Here is a 15287-nt window from a genome sequence, read left to right as displayed (position 1 = left end):
TGGCTACCCTCTCCCTGATGCCTGATATAAAACCAAAACTTCTCCGTAAATATTGCTCCCAAGATTGGCCAACATACCCCCTAGACAATAAAAACCAATGGCCTGCAGGGGGAACTCTTGATCCTAACATCACTCGCGATCTTTTTAACTACTGCCAGCACCTGAAAAAATGGAAGGAGATTCCCTATATCAAAGCTTTCTGCCACCTCCTCTCCCCGCCCCCTCCCAAGTTCTCCTAGCCTGCAAGCCGCCGCCCCCGCAGAAGCCTCCTGTTCACTCCCTTCCCCTTCTTCTCCTACAACAGCCCTTCTCCCTTCCTCCCCAACCATCTCCTCCCCCATCTCACCTCCACCTTCATTCCCTGCAGATTAAGCCTGAGAATTTCAGCCCCCCTTTAACTAGGTCCCAGGGGCCTCCTCCGTCTTTGCCCTCATCACCTGTTTCTCCCCTGTTAGGGACTGCCTTTGTCTTCTCACATGTTTGTAGAGAGAATGGGAAAGCACCTCCCCCCATGTCTGAACGCAGCATGGGAAAGCACAAGCTAGAGAACAACTGGTGCAGTCCTTAGAAGTTATCTGTCCACAAAAACATATCTTGCCAAGACTCCTCACTCTGAAAATAGGGAGACCTTGAAGATGTGTAGAAACACCGCCCCTGCTTCTAGCTATGCCCTTCCCCCACTTGCCGATGTGGCAGGAATAGAAAACAACGCATTCCATAAGCAATTAACTGGAGCCCTGCTGTAGCTCAGTAGAGCATGGGACTAACCTCAGAGTCATGAGTTCAAGCCCAACTAAAGCAGCAGAGGCAAGCAGCTGGGCTGCTAGCTGGCGACATGTGGGTCCAATTCTATCTTTCTTTATTTTCTTTGCCCCCCTTCTGCACTTCAGGACCTGCTCGACTAGGCACGGCTAGACCGCGTCACTCCCCCACAGACTGAGCCAGAACCCTTCAGTCCCCCTCAGACTCAGTCCCGAGAGCCTCCCAAAATTATCGCCCCCCTCCGGAAGGTAGCAGGATCCAAAGGCAGCGTGCGCGTTCACATCCCTTTCTCCTTAAGAGATTTAGCCCAACTAGAGAAACGCCTAAGTTCCTTTTCCACTGATCCCATGACATACATCAGGCAGTTTCAGTGGACCCTCCAGTCTTACAGCCTCACACATCATGACATTTTCATGCTCCTGGCCAATACTCTCCTCCCTGAAGAGCGTAGACGAGTTTAGGACTTCGCCCAAATGCAGGCTACTGAAACCCACAGGACTGACCCCACCTATCCCCCTGGCCCCACTGCTGTCCCCGAACAAGACCCACACTGAAATTATAACACCGCCATGAGTCTCCGCTCTCGAGATATTTTTGCCTCCTGCTTAATAGCAGGTCTGAAAAAGAGCAGCTTGTAAAGTAGTCATTTTTCAAAAGCTCCAAGACATAATTCAAAAGAGAGATGAAATCCCCTCTGAGTTCTTAGACAGACTCACTCAAGCCCTATTACAGTATACCAGCCTGGACCCAGAAACACCTGAAGGAAGACATGTCCTTATGACATACTTCCTAGCTCAAGGCTACCCCGACATTAAAGCTAAACTCAAAAAGTTAGAACAGGGCCCCACTACCCCACAGACTGAGATCCTAACAGTGGCCTTTAAAGTCTTCCATAAGCGGGAAGAGGAGAAAGAATGCCGTAAACAAAAGACTGATCAGGCCAATTTCCAGATGTTGGCCCAGCTGATAAAACCACAACCTGGGCGCCCCTCTACAAACAAGCCCCCCCCAAGAGCTTGTTTCAAGTGCAGAAAAGAGGGACATTGGTCAAGGGCGTACCCCTCCCCCAGATCTCCTACCACCCCATGCCCCAGATGCCACAAAAAGGGCCACTGGGGGTCTGATTGCCCAACCACCCGAAGGGGAGGCTGGACGAACAACCCCCATCCTAAGCCCGCCGTAGTGGGGCTGGCAGGAGAAGATTGATGGGGCCCGGGGGCTTCTCGCCTGACCATTTCCATCACCAAACAGGAGCCCAGGGTTACTTTAACAGTAGACAGTCACCCCATCTCCTTCCTCCTAGATACAAGAGCCACCTTCTCAGTCTTGTGAGAATACCGAGGCCCTACCACGCCAGCCATTACTCCTATAGTCAGAGTAGGAGGTAAACAGATTTTCCCATTAAACCCCCCACCCACCCTTTTATGCACAATCCAAGATAATCCCATACCTTTCTCCCACTCCTTCCTGGTTATGCCCCAGTGTCCCATCCCTTTACTAGGACAAGACAACCTTTCACTCCTCCACGTTTCCATAACTATATCCACTCCCACAGCCCCCAGTACTCCCTTTCTAATGGCCCTCATAGCCGACGACCCCCCTCTACCCAATGAAAGCTCCGGTTCTGCCCTCATACACCCTGTAAATCCCAAAGTTTGGGACATTACAAGCCCCTCCGTGGCCCTATGTCCCCCTGCCTCTATCAAATTATGTGACCCCTCTCAGTATATCTGTCAGGCCCAATACCCCCTAACCACTTCAGCCCTCATAGGCCTCCAACCCATCATTCAAGCAGACCCACTCACTCCCCATTTAATAGCCCCATATTAGCTGTTAAAAAAACCAACGGATCTTTCCGCCTTGTCCAAGACCTTCGCCTCATCAACATAGCCATTGTCCCTATCCATCCCTTAGTTACAAATCCATACAGCCTCAGCATCCCACTTCTCAGTCCTAGATCTCAAAGACCCATTTTTCTATCCCTCTAGACCCCTGCTCCCAAGATTTTTTCATCTTCACCTGGACGGACCCATACACAAGACATTCTAAACAACTCACTTGGTCAGTTTTGCCACAAAGCTTCCGAGATAGTCCCCATATTTTTAGACAGGTCCTAGCTCAGGACCTCAAACAGTTTCATCATGATCACTCCAAGTCCACCTTATAATACATAGACAATCTTCTACTCTGCAGTCTCTCGTGGGAACAGTCTCAACTTGACACTGCCTCCCTACTTAACCTTCTAGCTTCCAGAAGTTACCGAATATCCCCCGTCAAAGCTCAAATCTCTTCCCCTCCTATCACTTACCTCAAATTCCTTCTATCTCAACAAAGAAAGTCCATTACCTTAGACAGAAAATGGCTCCTCTCTGACCTGCCCATTCCCAAAACCAAGACAAAAATCCTTTCCTTTCTAGGCCCTTTCTAAGCCTAGCTAGATATTTTAGAATGTAGATCCCTAACTTCTCCCTGCACCCTGTTGGCAAGACCCCTATACAACCTCAGCAAGAGCCCCCCTAAAAAACCATTATCCTCCTCACCCCGACACTCCTTCATTAAGCTCCGTCAAGCCCTTGTAGAAGCCCCAGCTCTCCATCTTCCTGATTTGTCGAAGCCCTTCTCATTATACATTCATGAGAGGTCCAGTCAAGCTCTAGGAGTCTTAGGCCAATATGCTTTGCCCCAGTAGCTTATATCTCCAAGCAATTAGACCCCACAGTTCAGGGATGGGCCCCCTGCCTACGAACATTAGCCGCTAGACAGCTCTTGCAGAAAGAAGCTCATAAACTGACATTCAGAGCGCCCCTTACCATTCTGTCCCCACATCACCTAAAAGATCTCTTAACCTACAAAAGTTTACAGACTCTCCCTCCCTCCAGACTCCTGACCTTACTGTCCTCTTTCCTCCAAAATCCCATTCACCCCCTTTGCCATCCATACCCGAATCATGACTTTTTCCTCCTTTACTGCTCTCTCGCTTTTTTTCCTCATTCCTATTGTCTTCCCCACCACCCCAGCCTCCTTTGTATGGCGATTCAAAGTCAGACAGACTTACACACAGCATCAAACAAAAGTTACTGCCCTCATTGCCACACCAGACTTCCCTCTGAAAAGCTGCTCTGAGTCTTTATACCTCCACTTTCCTCCCTCCACTGAAGTGTTCACTAGCAGCTACCCTTATTCTCCCTACCTCTGCTTCCTCTATGACCAAAAACAAGCCTATTGCAGGCGATGGCCAGATACCTACAGGAGATGTCCCTACTAGTCTTGCACAATTCACTACATAGGTAACTTCCAGTACACACAGTATTACTCCTCCAACCGTTTCATGAAATATCCCAACGGCTCATTCTCCTTATCAATCCCAGATCCCTGGGACTCTCGATGGGCTGCCAGATTCACAGCCTCAGTTTACTACGGGAGATCCTTGACCCTCCACAGTACCCTTCATATCTCTCGAAAGTATGTTCCCTCTCATTCCCAGATCTCTCAAGTTGCATCAGATAGCAGACATTCCGAAAAAGTCATTATCCAAACTCTTGATAGTGCCTCTTCATCTTCTTATCCCCACCCCTCTTCCCATTTCTCCTACTCTTCATTACAGCTCATTCAGGACACCACCATCTTTCTCAACCACACCCTTAACACAGACAATTGTTTCTTGTGCGCATCACTACAGCGCCCAGTGCTGGCCGCCGTGCCCCTTAATATTTCCAACTACTCCTTCCATGCAGAAAGACAACCCCTCTGCCCCCTGGCAGACATACCCCTATGGGAACCAGAATACGCAGATAATCTCACCATCCACCACTGTGTAAGCCCAACTCCACCCCCCTCCAGTGCACTTCACTGCCTCTCTATCTACACCCCTACCTCCAGCTCTAAGACTTTTATGCAACCGGGACACTTCTTTTAGTGTAATGGCAGTCTTTTCAACTCACTGCCTCTCAACTCCGATACACCCTGCATTCTCGTCACCCTAATCCCACAGTTAACACTTTACAGCATGGCAGAATTCCTTGAGCTCCAACCTCCCTTGCCCTCGCGCACAAAAAGAGCTGCTTTCCTTCCCATCATAGTCAGTAGCTCTTTGATCACCTCAGCCATTGGGGCAGGGTTTTCAGGAGAAGCCTTGGGTCACTCTCTATAGGCAGTTAGAGATCTCAACGCCAAACTTGAGGGAGCCCTGACATCCACTGCCGATTCTCTAGCCTCTCTCCAAAGACAGGTCCCTTCGCTAGCTAAAGTCACCCTTCAAAACAGGCGGGCCCTAGATCTGCTTACAGCCGAGAAGGGCGGCACCTGCGTCTTCCTCTGGGAAGAGTGCTGCTATTACATCAACGAATCTGGCATTGTAGAAACTGACATTACCAAACTCACCGACCTTGCCTCCAGTCTCCACTCTGCTTCCAATTCCAACCCATTCTCGTCAATACTAACAAACCCCCTCCTCACCTGGCTCTGGCCCATTGCAGGCCCCATAATAATCATTCTTCTCGCCTGTCTCTTCTTACCCTGTATAATAAAGTTCATCAAATCCCAAGTCGGAAAAATCTCTAATTAAGCTTTCAACCAGCTTTTACTCAGGAACTACCAGCTTCTGGCCACAGAAGATCCCTCACCCTCACGTGACCTCCTCACCACACGCTGAGATGGACCCCTCTCTCCACTGGAAACTGTTCCTGGAAACAATAGCCGCAGATGCCTGGCTCCTGACACCCATATCCTCTTGGCCAACCTATGGTTACAGGGAACCTTCATTGATTTCCAAACCTGAAGAAGTCCACATCTACTCGTCCTTACTGCGGGGAGTCCTATCAACCCTTTCCTCCCAATCCTCAAGCCCTCACTCCCTTCTCTGCCCCTGTTCAGCAGGAAGCAGCCAGAGAGAAAGCAACGTCCACAAACCCATAGAGGAGAAAGGGGGGAATGAAGGGTCCCCACCAGTAAGATGGCAAACTTCCGGCTTCTCTTCGGGGTCCTCAGTTCCCGCCGGCGCCACCTGAAGCCCAATCACCTCTCGCCCCCCTCCCAGCACCTAGCCAACAGCCACCAACCCCGTAGAAGTGACACCTCAATCAATTCATGCCCCCTCCTATATAACTCAGCACCTCTCCCTAATAAAGCGGAACTCTCCGGTGAATTGCTGCTATGTGTCGCTCCTTTCCTTTCACTTATTATATCAAGTAGTTTTCATCAAATAAAACTATTTGATACTTTAAGTTTCAGAGAACACTGAAAAATGTGTCATTGTAAACTGTTACACTAGCATTCTTCAGATTGATACATTTATGAACATATTTTATCATTTTTGGAAATGTGCCTTATAGCACAATTTCTCATTAAGTACAAAATATGTCTATATAGCTTAGCAAACTTTAAGAATATTGGTTAACACAAAAATTCTCAAGCTGTTTGCAGATATATACACTGTTATACATTAATACAGTATTATTATTAAAAATTTTATTTGCTACACTTGTTTACATTTTTAGCAACCATGCTAAATTACTTACAAAACTTTTACCAAACATTAGACAAAGTCAAGCTTTTCTTTAAGTATTTTCTTGGAATATTTAACAGGTAACATCAACTTAAATGACTTTAAGTAAACTTTGGCAGCTAATAACTATGAGGACATGTCCATTTCAGTTAAGCTTAAATTAGCATTAATGCATAATATTTTTTATTAGCTTTTCTGGAAGTTTTAGAGTGCCCAATTTTCACAAGCGCTTGTTTTTAAATCAATTTTATTAATACCTTCCGGAGGTAGAAAAAAAATTTTTTTTTTTTTTGTTACACACTTAGACACACAAACATACAGACTGAGACATAATGACTACAGTTAGCAACACTTTTCATATAAATACATATACACAGACAAACTGACATAAAGATTTGAGTTTCTAATACTCAATGGTCTTCTTTCTTATTAGTTTATTTGATTAAAAGTACTTCAGTTTTCAAGAATACACTCTAAGGGCAAGCAGTTTACATAACTGGGTTAAGGTTTAGATGGGCCCAGACTAACAGGGCCGATGAAGGCTCTGAACTGATAGGGACTGTGTGTGTCCGGGGGCCTGGAAATGAAATGCAAGTACAATTCTAGCTCCAGTCATTTAAAGCCAGGCTGTATTGCAGAAGATAAATTTCTTCCATCTCAGGGAGTTTAGTTTAAGACTACTCAATTCTTAAAGATAATGATGAACTTAATAAGTAGATGTTCACTAAAAGAATTTAGCAAACTAGCTCCATATTGTAGTAGTTCATATAACTTTTGACTATTTTCTTCCCTTGTGGCAAAATATATTTAGCTGCCTAACATTATATTGCATACTTCTTTCAGGGGCCAAGCCTCTCTAATCAGAGAGTTTGTACTGGGGCCAGGTTTGTGTGCAGAAGATAAGATACTTCTTTTTAGAGTTTAGGGATCAAATTGCTCTCAGTTAGTTTTCCTAGTTTTTTCTGCCTGAGCTATAGTCATTCCTCAAGAGGCCCCTGCCTGTCTGATAAATGCAGGGACTGTGTGACTTTTCGCTACTAGAGCCCTGATCTGAGTCACAAGCTTGTTTGGCTTCCCTGGGGCTGCTGAGGAGGAAATGCTTAGCTCCAGGATGACTGCCTCGAAGGAAAGCAGTTAATAGAATGGAACTATTTTCATGTTGATGAGGGTTCAGCTTAATTACAGGCTCTATTTACATTACACAGGAGGAAGTAACGCAGGCCTAAGAGGACTGCTTTGAATGGGGAGTAAGGTGAAAAAGCAATCTTTAAGGTCAGTGATAGCCATATTCCAGTCTTTTGGAATCACAGCCGGAAAAAGGGAGGCCTTGTAGTAAAGGTCCCATAGGTTTAAGAACCGCATTAATTTGCCTTAAGTCATGTAAGAGTCTCTAATTAAGGTCCACAGGCCAAATGTGTCCACCGGAACCTTTTTTGGACCATGGTAGAATAATAAGTTTGTAATTCCTCTCCTACTTTATTCCATAAATCTGTCTACTGTCCCGTCTTTTGGAAACCACGGGCAGACTTCCTTAATAAAGTCTAAAGATCTTTCTAGTTGGGGCTTCCCTACTTTAATTCCCCTAACAGCCAATAATTTCTTCAACACGCAGACATAAAGCTGTTTGCTTTTTGCCTGTCCCATATTGGACTCCCAGAAAAAATCACTTATCACGTCCACGTTGCGTGCGCGCCTCTTTCACGCATCTTCTCTTGTTACCTTGGCCAAGGCTTTCTCTTCTCGACGTGGTGGCCCTCACCTTCTCCCTCTCCTTCAGGTCCCTGTTCGGGCGCCATTTGACGCGGTCCAGCCGCACCTAGTCGAGCAGGTCCTGAAGCACAGAAGGGGGGGCGAAGAAAATAGAAAGACAGAAAGATCTGGGAGGGCTGACGCTCCCACGCATCACCAGCAAAACTTTATTGAAGGTCCAGGGTTTATATAATCCAGTGGGGTTACATGATTCCAGGACATAGCATTATCCAATAGACAATCAAGCACAGTATTGACGTCAGCAGTAGCCGCGCAAAGGTAGGCTCAGCAGGGTTCCAGTCAGTTGCTCATGGAATGCGTAAACAGAATGTTCTTTGTTCTCTATTCCCGCCACATCGGCAAGTGGGGGAAGGGCATAGCCAGAAGCAGGGGTGGTGTTTCCACACATCTTCAAGGTCTCCCTATTTTCAGAGTGAGGAGTCTTGGCTCGTCTTCGAGGACAAGATATGTTTTTGTGGACAGATAACTTCCAAGGACTACACCGGTTGTTCTCAAGCTGGTGCTTTCCCATGCTGCATTCAGACATGGGGAAGGTGCTTTCCCATTCTGCCTACAAACATGTGAGAAGACAAAGGCGGTCCCCAACAGGGATGGAAAAAGATATTTCATGCAACTAACAGAGAGAAAAAAGCAGGAGTTACAGTACTTGTATCAGACAAAATACACTACAAAATAAAGTAAGCACATTACATAATGATAAAGGGGTCAACCCAACAAGAAGATATAACCATTATAAATATCTATGCTCCCAACACAGGAACACCCACATATGTGAAACAAATACTAATAGAATTAAAAGGGGAAATAGAATGCAATGCATTCATTCTAGGAGACTTCAATACTCCACTCACTCTGAAGGACAGATCAACCAAACATAAGATAAGTAAGGAGGCAGAGGCACTGAACAACACAATAGAACAGATAGACCTAACAGACACCTACAGAACTCTACACCTAAAAGCAACAGAATATACATTCTTCTCAAGTGCACATGGAACATTTTCAAGAATAGATCATATACAAGGCCACAAAAAGAGCCTCCGTAAATTCAAAAAGATTGAATTTGTACCAGCCAGTTTCTCAGACCACAAAGGTATGAAACTAGAAATATGCAAAGAAAATGAAAAATCCCACAAACACATGGAGGCTTCACAACATGCTCCTAAATAACCAGTGGATCAATGACCAAATAAAAGCAGAGATCAAGCAATATATGGAGACAAATGACAATAATAATTCAATACCGGAAAATCTGTGGGACCAAGCCAAGGCTGTGCTAAGAGGAAAGTATATTGCAATACAGGCCTACCTCAAGAAAGAAGAACAATCCCATATAAACAGTCTAAACTCACAATTAATGAAACTAGAGAAAGAATAGCAAATGAGGCCCAAAGTCAGTAGAAGGAGAGACATAATAAAGATTAGAGGAGAAATAAATAAAATTAAGAAGAATAAAACAACAGAAAGAATCAATGAAAGCAAGAGCTGATTCTTCGAGAAAATAAACAAAATAGATAAACCCCTAGCCAGACTTATCAAGAAATAAAGAGAATCTACTCACATAAACAGAATCAGAAATGAGAAAGGAAAAATCACTATGGACACCACAGAAATATAAAGAATTATTAGAGTATACTATGAAAATTTATATGCTAACAAACTGGATAACCTAGAAGAAATGGACAACTTTCTAGAAAAATACAACCTTCCAAGGCTGTCCAAGGAAGAAACAGAAAATCTGAACAGACCAATTACCAGCAACAAAATTGAATTAGTAATCAAAAACCTACCTAAGAACAAAATACCTGGATCAGATGGCTTCACTGATGAATTTTATCAAACATTTAGTGAAGACCTAATACTCATTCTCCTTAAAGTTTTCCAAAATAGAAGAGGAGGGAATCCCAAACTCATTCTATAAAGCCAGCATCACTCTAATACCAAAACCAGGCAAAAACACCATAAAAAAAGAAAAGTACAGAACAATAACCCTGATGAACACACACAGATGCAAAAATACTAAACAAAATATTAGCAAACTGAATTTTAAAAAAATAAAGAGTATCATACACCATGATCAAGTGGGATTCATCTCAGGGATGCAAGGATGGTACAACATTCAAAAATCCATCAACATCATCCACCACATCAAAAAAAGGACAAAAACTACATGATCATCTCCATAGATGCTGAAAAAGCATTCAACAAAATTCAACATCCATTCATGATAAAAACTCTCAACAAAATGGGTATAGAGGGCAAGTACCTCAACATAATAAAGATCATATATGACATACCCACAGCCAATATTATACATGACAGTGAGAAATTGAAAGCTTTTCTATTAAGATCAGGAACAAGACAAGGTTGCCCACTCTCCCCACTGTTATTCAACATAGTCCTGGAGGTCCTAGCCATGGCAATCAGACAACACAAAGAAATAAAAGGCATCCAGATTGGCAAGGAAGAAGTTAAACTGTCCCTGTTTGCAGAAGACATGATATTGTACATAAAAAAAACCCTAAAGAATCCACTCTAAAACTATTAGATCTAATATCTGAATTCAGCAAAGTTGCAGTATACAAAATTAATACACAGAAATCTGTGGCATTCCTATACACTAACAATGAACTAGCGGAGAGAGAAATCAGGAAAACAATTCCATTCACAGTTGCATCAAAAAGAATAAAATACCTAGGAATAAACCTAACCAAGAAAGTGAAACACCTATACTCTGAAAACTACAAGACACTCTTAAGAGAAATTAAAGAAGATACCAATAAATGAAAACACATCCCGTGCTCATGGATAGGAAGAATTAATATTGTCAAATGGTCATCCTGCCTAAAGTAATCTATAGATGTAATGCAATTCCTATCAAAATACAAACAGTATTCTTCAACAAAATAGAGAAAATCGTCCTAAAATTTATAGGAAACCATAAAAGACCTCGAATAGCCAAAGGAATCCTGGGAAGGAAGAATAAAGCAGGGGAATTACACTCCCCAACTTCAAGCTTTACTACAAAGCCACAGTAATCAAGACAATTTGGTACTGGCACAGGAACAGACCCAGAGACCAATGGAACAGGCTAGAAAGCCCTGATATAAGCCCAACCATATATGGTCAATTAATATATGATAAAGGAGCCATGGACATACAGTGGGGAAATGACAGCCTCTTCAACAGCTGGTGTTGCCAAAACTGGACAGCTACATGCACGAAAATGAAACTGGATTATTGTTTAACCCCATACACAAAAGTAAACTAGAAATGGATTAAAGACTTGAATGTAAGTCATGAAACCATAAAACTCTTAGAAGACAACATAGGCAAACATCTCCTGAATATAAGCATGAGCAACTTCTTCCTCAACCCTTCTCCTTGAGAAAGGGAAACAAAAGCAAAAATGAACTCATGGGACTACATCAAAGTAAAAATTTTTGTATGGCAAAGGACATCATCAACAGAACAAAAAGGCATCCTACAGTATGGGAGAATATATTTGTAAATGACATATCCAACAAAGGGTTAACATGCAAAATATATAAAGAACTTACATGCCTCAACACCCAAAAAGCAAATAACCCGATTAACAAATGGGCAGAGGATATAAAGAGACAGTTCTCCAAAGAAGAAATTCATATGGCCAACAGACACATGAAAAGATGCTCCACATCACTAATCATCAGGGAAATGCAAATTAAAACCACAATGAGATATCACCTCACACCAGTAAGGATGGCCAGCATCAAAAGACTAAGAACAACAAATGCTGGTGAGGCTGTGGAGAAAGGGGAACCCTCCTACACTGCTGGTGGGAATGTAAGCTAATTCAACCATTGTGGAAAGCAATATGGAGGTTCCTCAACAAACTAAAAATATAAATACCATTTGACCCCAGAATCCCATTCCTTGGAATTTACCCAAAGAGTACAACTTCTCAGATTCAAAAAGACATATGCACCCCTATGTTTATCACAACACTTTTTACAATAGCCAAAATATGGAAGCAGCCTAAGTGTCCATCAGTAGATGAATGGTTAAGGAAGAGGTGGTACATATACACAGTGGAATACTATTCAGCCATAAGAAAGAAACAAATCCTACCATTTGCAACAACATGGATGGAGCTGGAAGACATTATGCTCAGTGAAATAAGCTAGGTGGAGAAAGACAAATGCCAAATGATTTCCCTCATATGTGGAGTATAACAATGAAGCAGAACTGAAGGAACAAAATGGCAGCAGACTCAGAGACTCCAAGAATGAACTAGTGGTTACCAAAGGGGAGGGGTGTGGGAGGGCGGGTCGTGAGGGAAGGAGAAGGGGAGTGAGGGGTATCATGTTTAGTACACATGGTGTGGGGGATCATAGGGAGAACAGGGTAGCACAGAGAAGGCACATAGTGGATCTGTGGTATCTTACTACACTGATGAAAAGTGACTGCATTGGGGTATGGGTGGGGACTTGATAATACGGGTAAATGTAGTAACCACATTGTTTTTTCATGTGAAACCTTCGTAAGAAAGTATATCAATCATACCTTAAGAAAATTTTTAAAAATAAAAAATAAATTGAAACATATCACCATGACTGTGAGGTTTTCTCCAGCAACCTGAAGCTTAAAGTATAGGGAAGGCAAAAGGTTGAACTCATTTGAGTTTGGGATTTTACCAGAAAGATATAGAGGGTGACCCTGACATATAAACCTGACAAGGAGCGAAGAAACCACGAGTGTGTCGTGGGCAGTGAAAGCCGTAAGGGCAGCAATTTGGAAATCTCAGTGAGGTCAGTGTGGGGGCCTAATGCAACTAAGCTGGAAGGAGAGAGGCAGAGTTCAGAAACTGAATCTTACAAGCACGTTTCAAATATACAGTTACTGGTACTAATGCCCAGGATATGATGGTGTAACTCCAGGGAGGGGAAATCCCAGGGCAAAATACCTTGAAACCGAAATCAGTCAAAGGGAGAAATAAAGTTTAAAACTTGTTTATTGCTTATAAGCAGTCGTTCCGTATCTCTAGGTCCTGCTGTGGCAGAAGCGAGCAAATCCTCCCCCCAACCTCTCTGGTCCAGATAAGCCCTTGCTTGCCCATGCAATTACCTATTGATATAGAGATGGACTACTGCTTCCACCCCTTGGAAACACCTGTTGATCCGAAGATGCACTAAAACCAGCAAGAGATTCTGGAAATATTGCAATTTTACCCACAGATGGGAATGAATTACTGTAGAGAAAGAAAGAAAAGATCAATGGAGTTCTGAGGGCAAGATAGGTTAGGGGCCAGTGTTGACTGAGTCATGCTGTGTTGTACAAGTCAGGGACAATGCCAGAGTGGTGGATGAGGGACAGAGACAGCAAGTAATTAGGGTCTTTAATGAACGATAGAGAACCAGGAGGTGGAGAGGGGAGAACAGGGAGCAGTAGTGACGGCAGATAGAACCAAATGCCACGAACTTCAGGTTGCTTGGGATTTCAAAAGATGAAGGAAGAATAGTTTGAAAGTGGCAAAGGGGAGCAAAGAGAACTGCTTCACTTTCTAGCCTGAGGTTCTGAAAGTATAAGAGATAAAACAGCCTCCTAATAAGAGGACTTAATGATTTAATAGCCTTAGAATCACTGAGCAGAACTTCGATGGAATAACCTGTTTCAGATTAATCCTTCTGCAGAGAACTATAAAAGCTGGATAAAATGCAGTCACACAAAAGGAAGTTGTTTGAATGTATCAGAGAGCAATTTAAGCATCCAGTCCTTGTAGGATCCTGATCTGGGAGAAGGAAAATTCACTAGAATGAGCCCTGTATTTACTACCAACTCTTCTTTTGAAGCATTTGTCAATTAAATGTGTGGGAACAAAGGTCAAACAGAAAGCAGAGATCTAGACTTTGCTATAGTATATCAGTCATTGGAGCGAGGAGACAAAACTGGGAACTTTTTCTATACTGTGTGTGTTATTCAGTCAGAAATTACCAGGTATGACAAGCCTCAGGAACAAATAAGTGGCAGTCAAGAGAAGAAAAAAGACATTAGAAACAAATCTCCAGAAGCCCAGATCCTAGAGAGGGACTATGCCATCACTGTAAAACAGTGTGCTGAAGAAAATAGATTATGTGGAGAATTTCACCAGGGAACTAGAATCTATTTTTAAAAAGTCACATGGAAGTTCTGGAACTAAGAAATAAAAGAGCTTCCATTTAGAATGCCATAGAAAGTTTTAATTGTGGATTAGACTCAACAGTGCTCACCAAAAATTACTCTTGTGATGAGTGGTTCCAAAATGGAGTTGCATTCACATGTCTGAGCACTTCCTCCTAGGGCTCACAGTAGTTCTGTAAGCTACATGTTCTTTTCATTTCACCCCAATTTTATAGAAGGGAAAACTGAGATGCAAGAAGCTAAGTTCTTAGCTCCACTAAATGGGATATGAGACAGATGTGTGCAAATTTAATGCTGGAGAGTCTCCCTCAAGGAAGGCTCTAGGAAATACAAACCTTTAAAAATGTGTATATATATATGTAGTATATAGTACATATAGTACATTAGAAACATTATAGTTACTCCAAGATAGTAACATTAGTTGCCAATTCCTTATGCCTGCAATGTGACATCTTCCTCTGATAATGAGGATTCTAACCATGAAGTGAGCTGCCAGAATGCAGCCTCTTCATTAATTAACACTGAATGCCTGAAGACAGACTGCTTAGTTCACGTAGTATGTGCATATGGGCCTGTTCTTTCAAAGAAATGGACGGTTAGAAGAAATTTATTGAAAAGGCTTTGCATTGAATAGACTATATGCTCTTTTTGTGAAGTTGTAAGTGCATTGTCCTGAGGCAGCAATGCATAACTGCTTGATAATTGATTATGACACATCCTGCTTAGAAGAGTTGTAAAATTCAGATTTAAAATGCATGTTTTGGTTTTAACAATAGTCTGAGTGACCTAGTTAACCATTCAAGGTTGCATTTCTGCAAGGTTTGAGTAATCCTTGCTTAAGTTAATAACTATGTGACAAAGGCCGGAAGGAGAGGAAATCCACATTAAATAACAAAGGGGGAAATGAAGAAGTTAAAAGCAAGAGTGGGTAAAGGGCAAAAACGTATAGCAACTGTGAGAAGGCCAGTTTGTTGCCAAGGAGGGCTCTGCTACTTAACTGGACTAGTCCTTGTATTGATTGCAAAGTTGTAGGAAAATTATTCCAAAAGAAAAGGAAAACAAAGCATGGTGTCCCTATCTCATTTGTATTCTT

At 42.8% G+C, this 15287-nt stretch overlaps 1 protein-coding gene across 8 annotated transcripts in view; it reads left to right on the top strand.

The window, feature by feature from the left end:
- PLD5 (phospholipase D family member 5) overlaps positions 1 to 15287 on the top strand; it is a 457751-nt gene that overhangs the window by 309417 nt on the left and 133047 nt on the right. The gene's annotated exons all lie outside the window — the stretch shown is intronic.

Source organism: Manis javanica, chromosome 11 (assembly GCF_040802235.1).
Source record: "Manis javanica isolate MJ-LG chromosome 11, MJ_LKY, whole genome shotgun sequence".
NCBI classification, from domain to species: Eukaryota; Metazoa; Chordata; class Mammalia; order Pholidota; family Manidae; genus Manis; species Manis javanica.
Note: the sequence above shows the minus strand (reverse complement) of the source record. Positions and strands in the feature narration are given on the sequence as shown.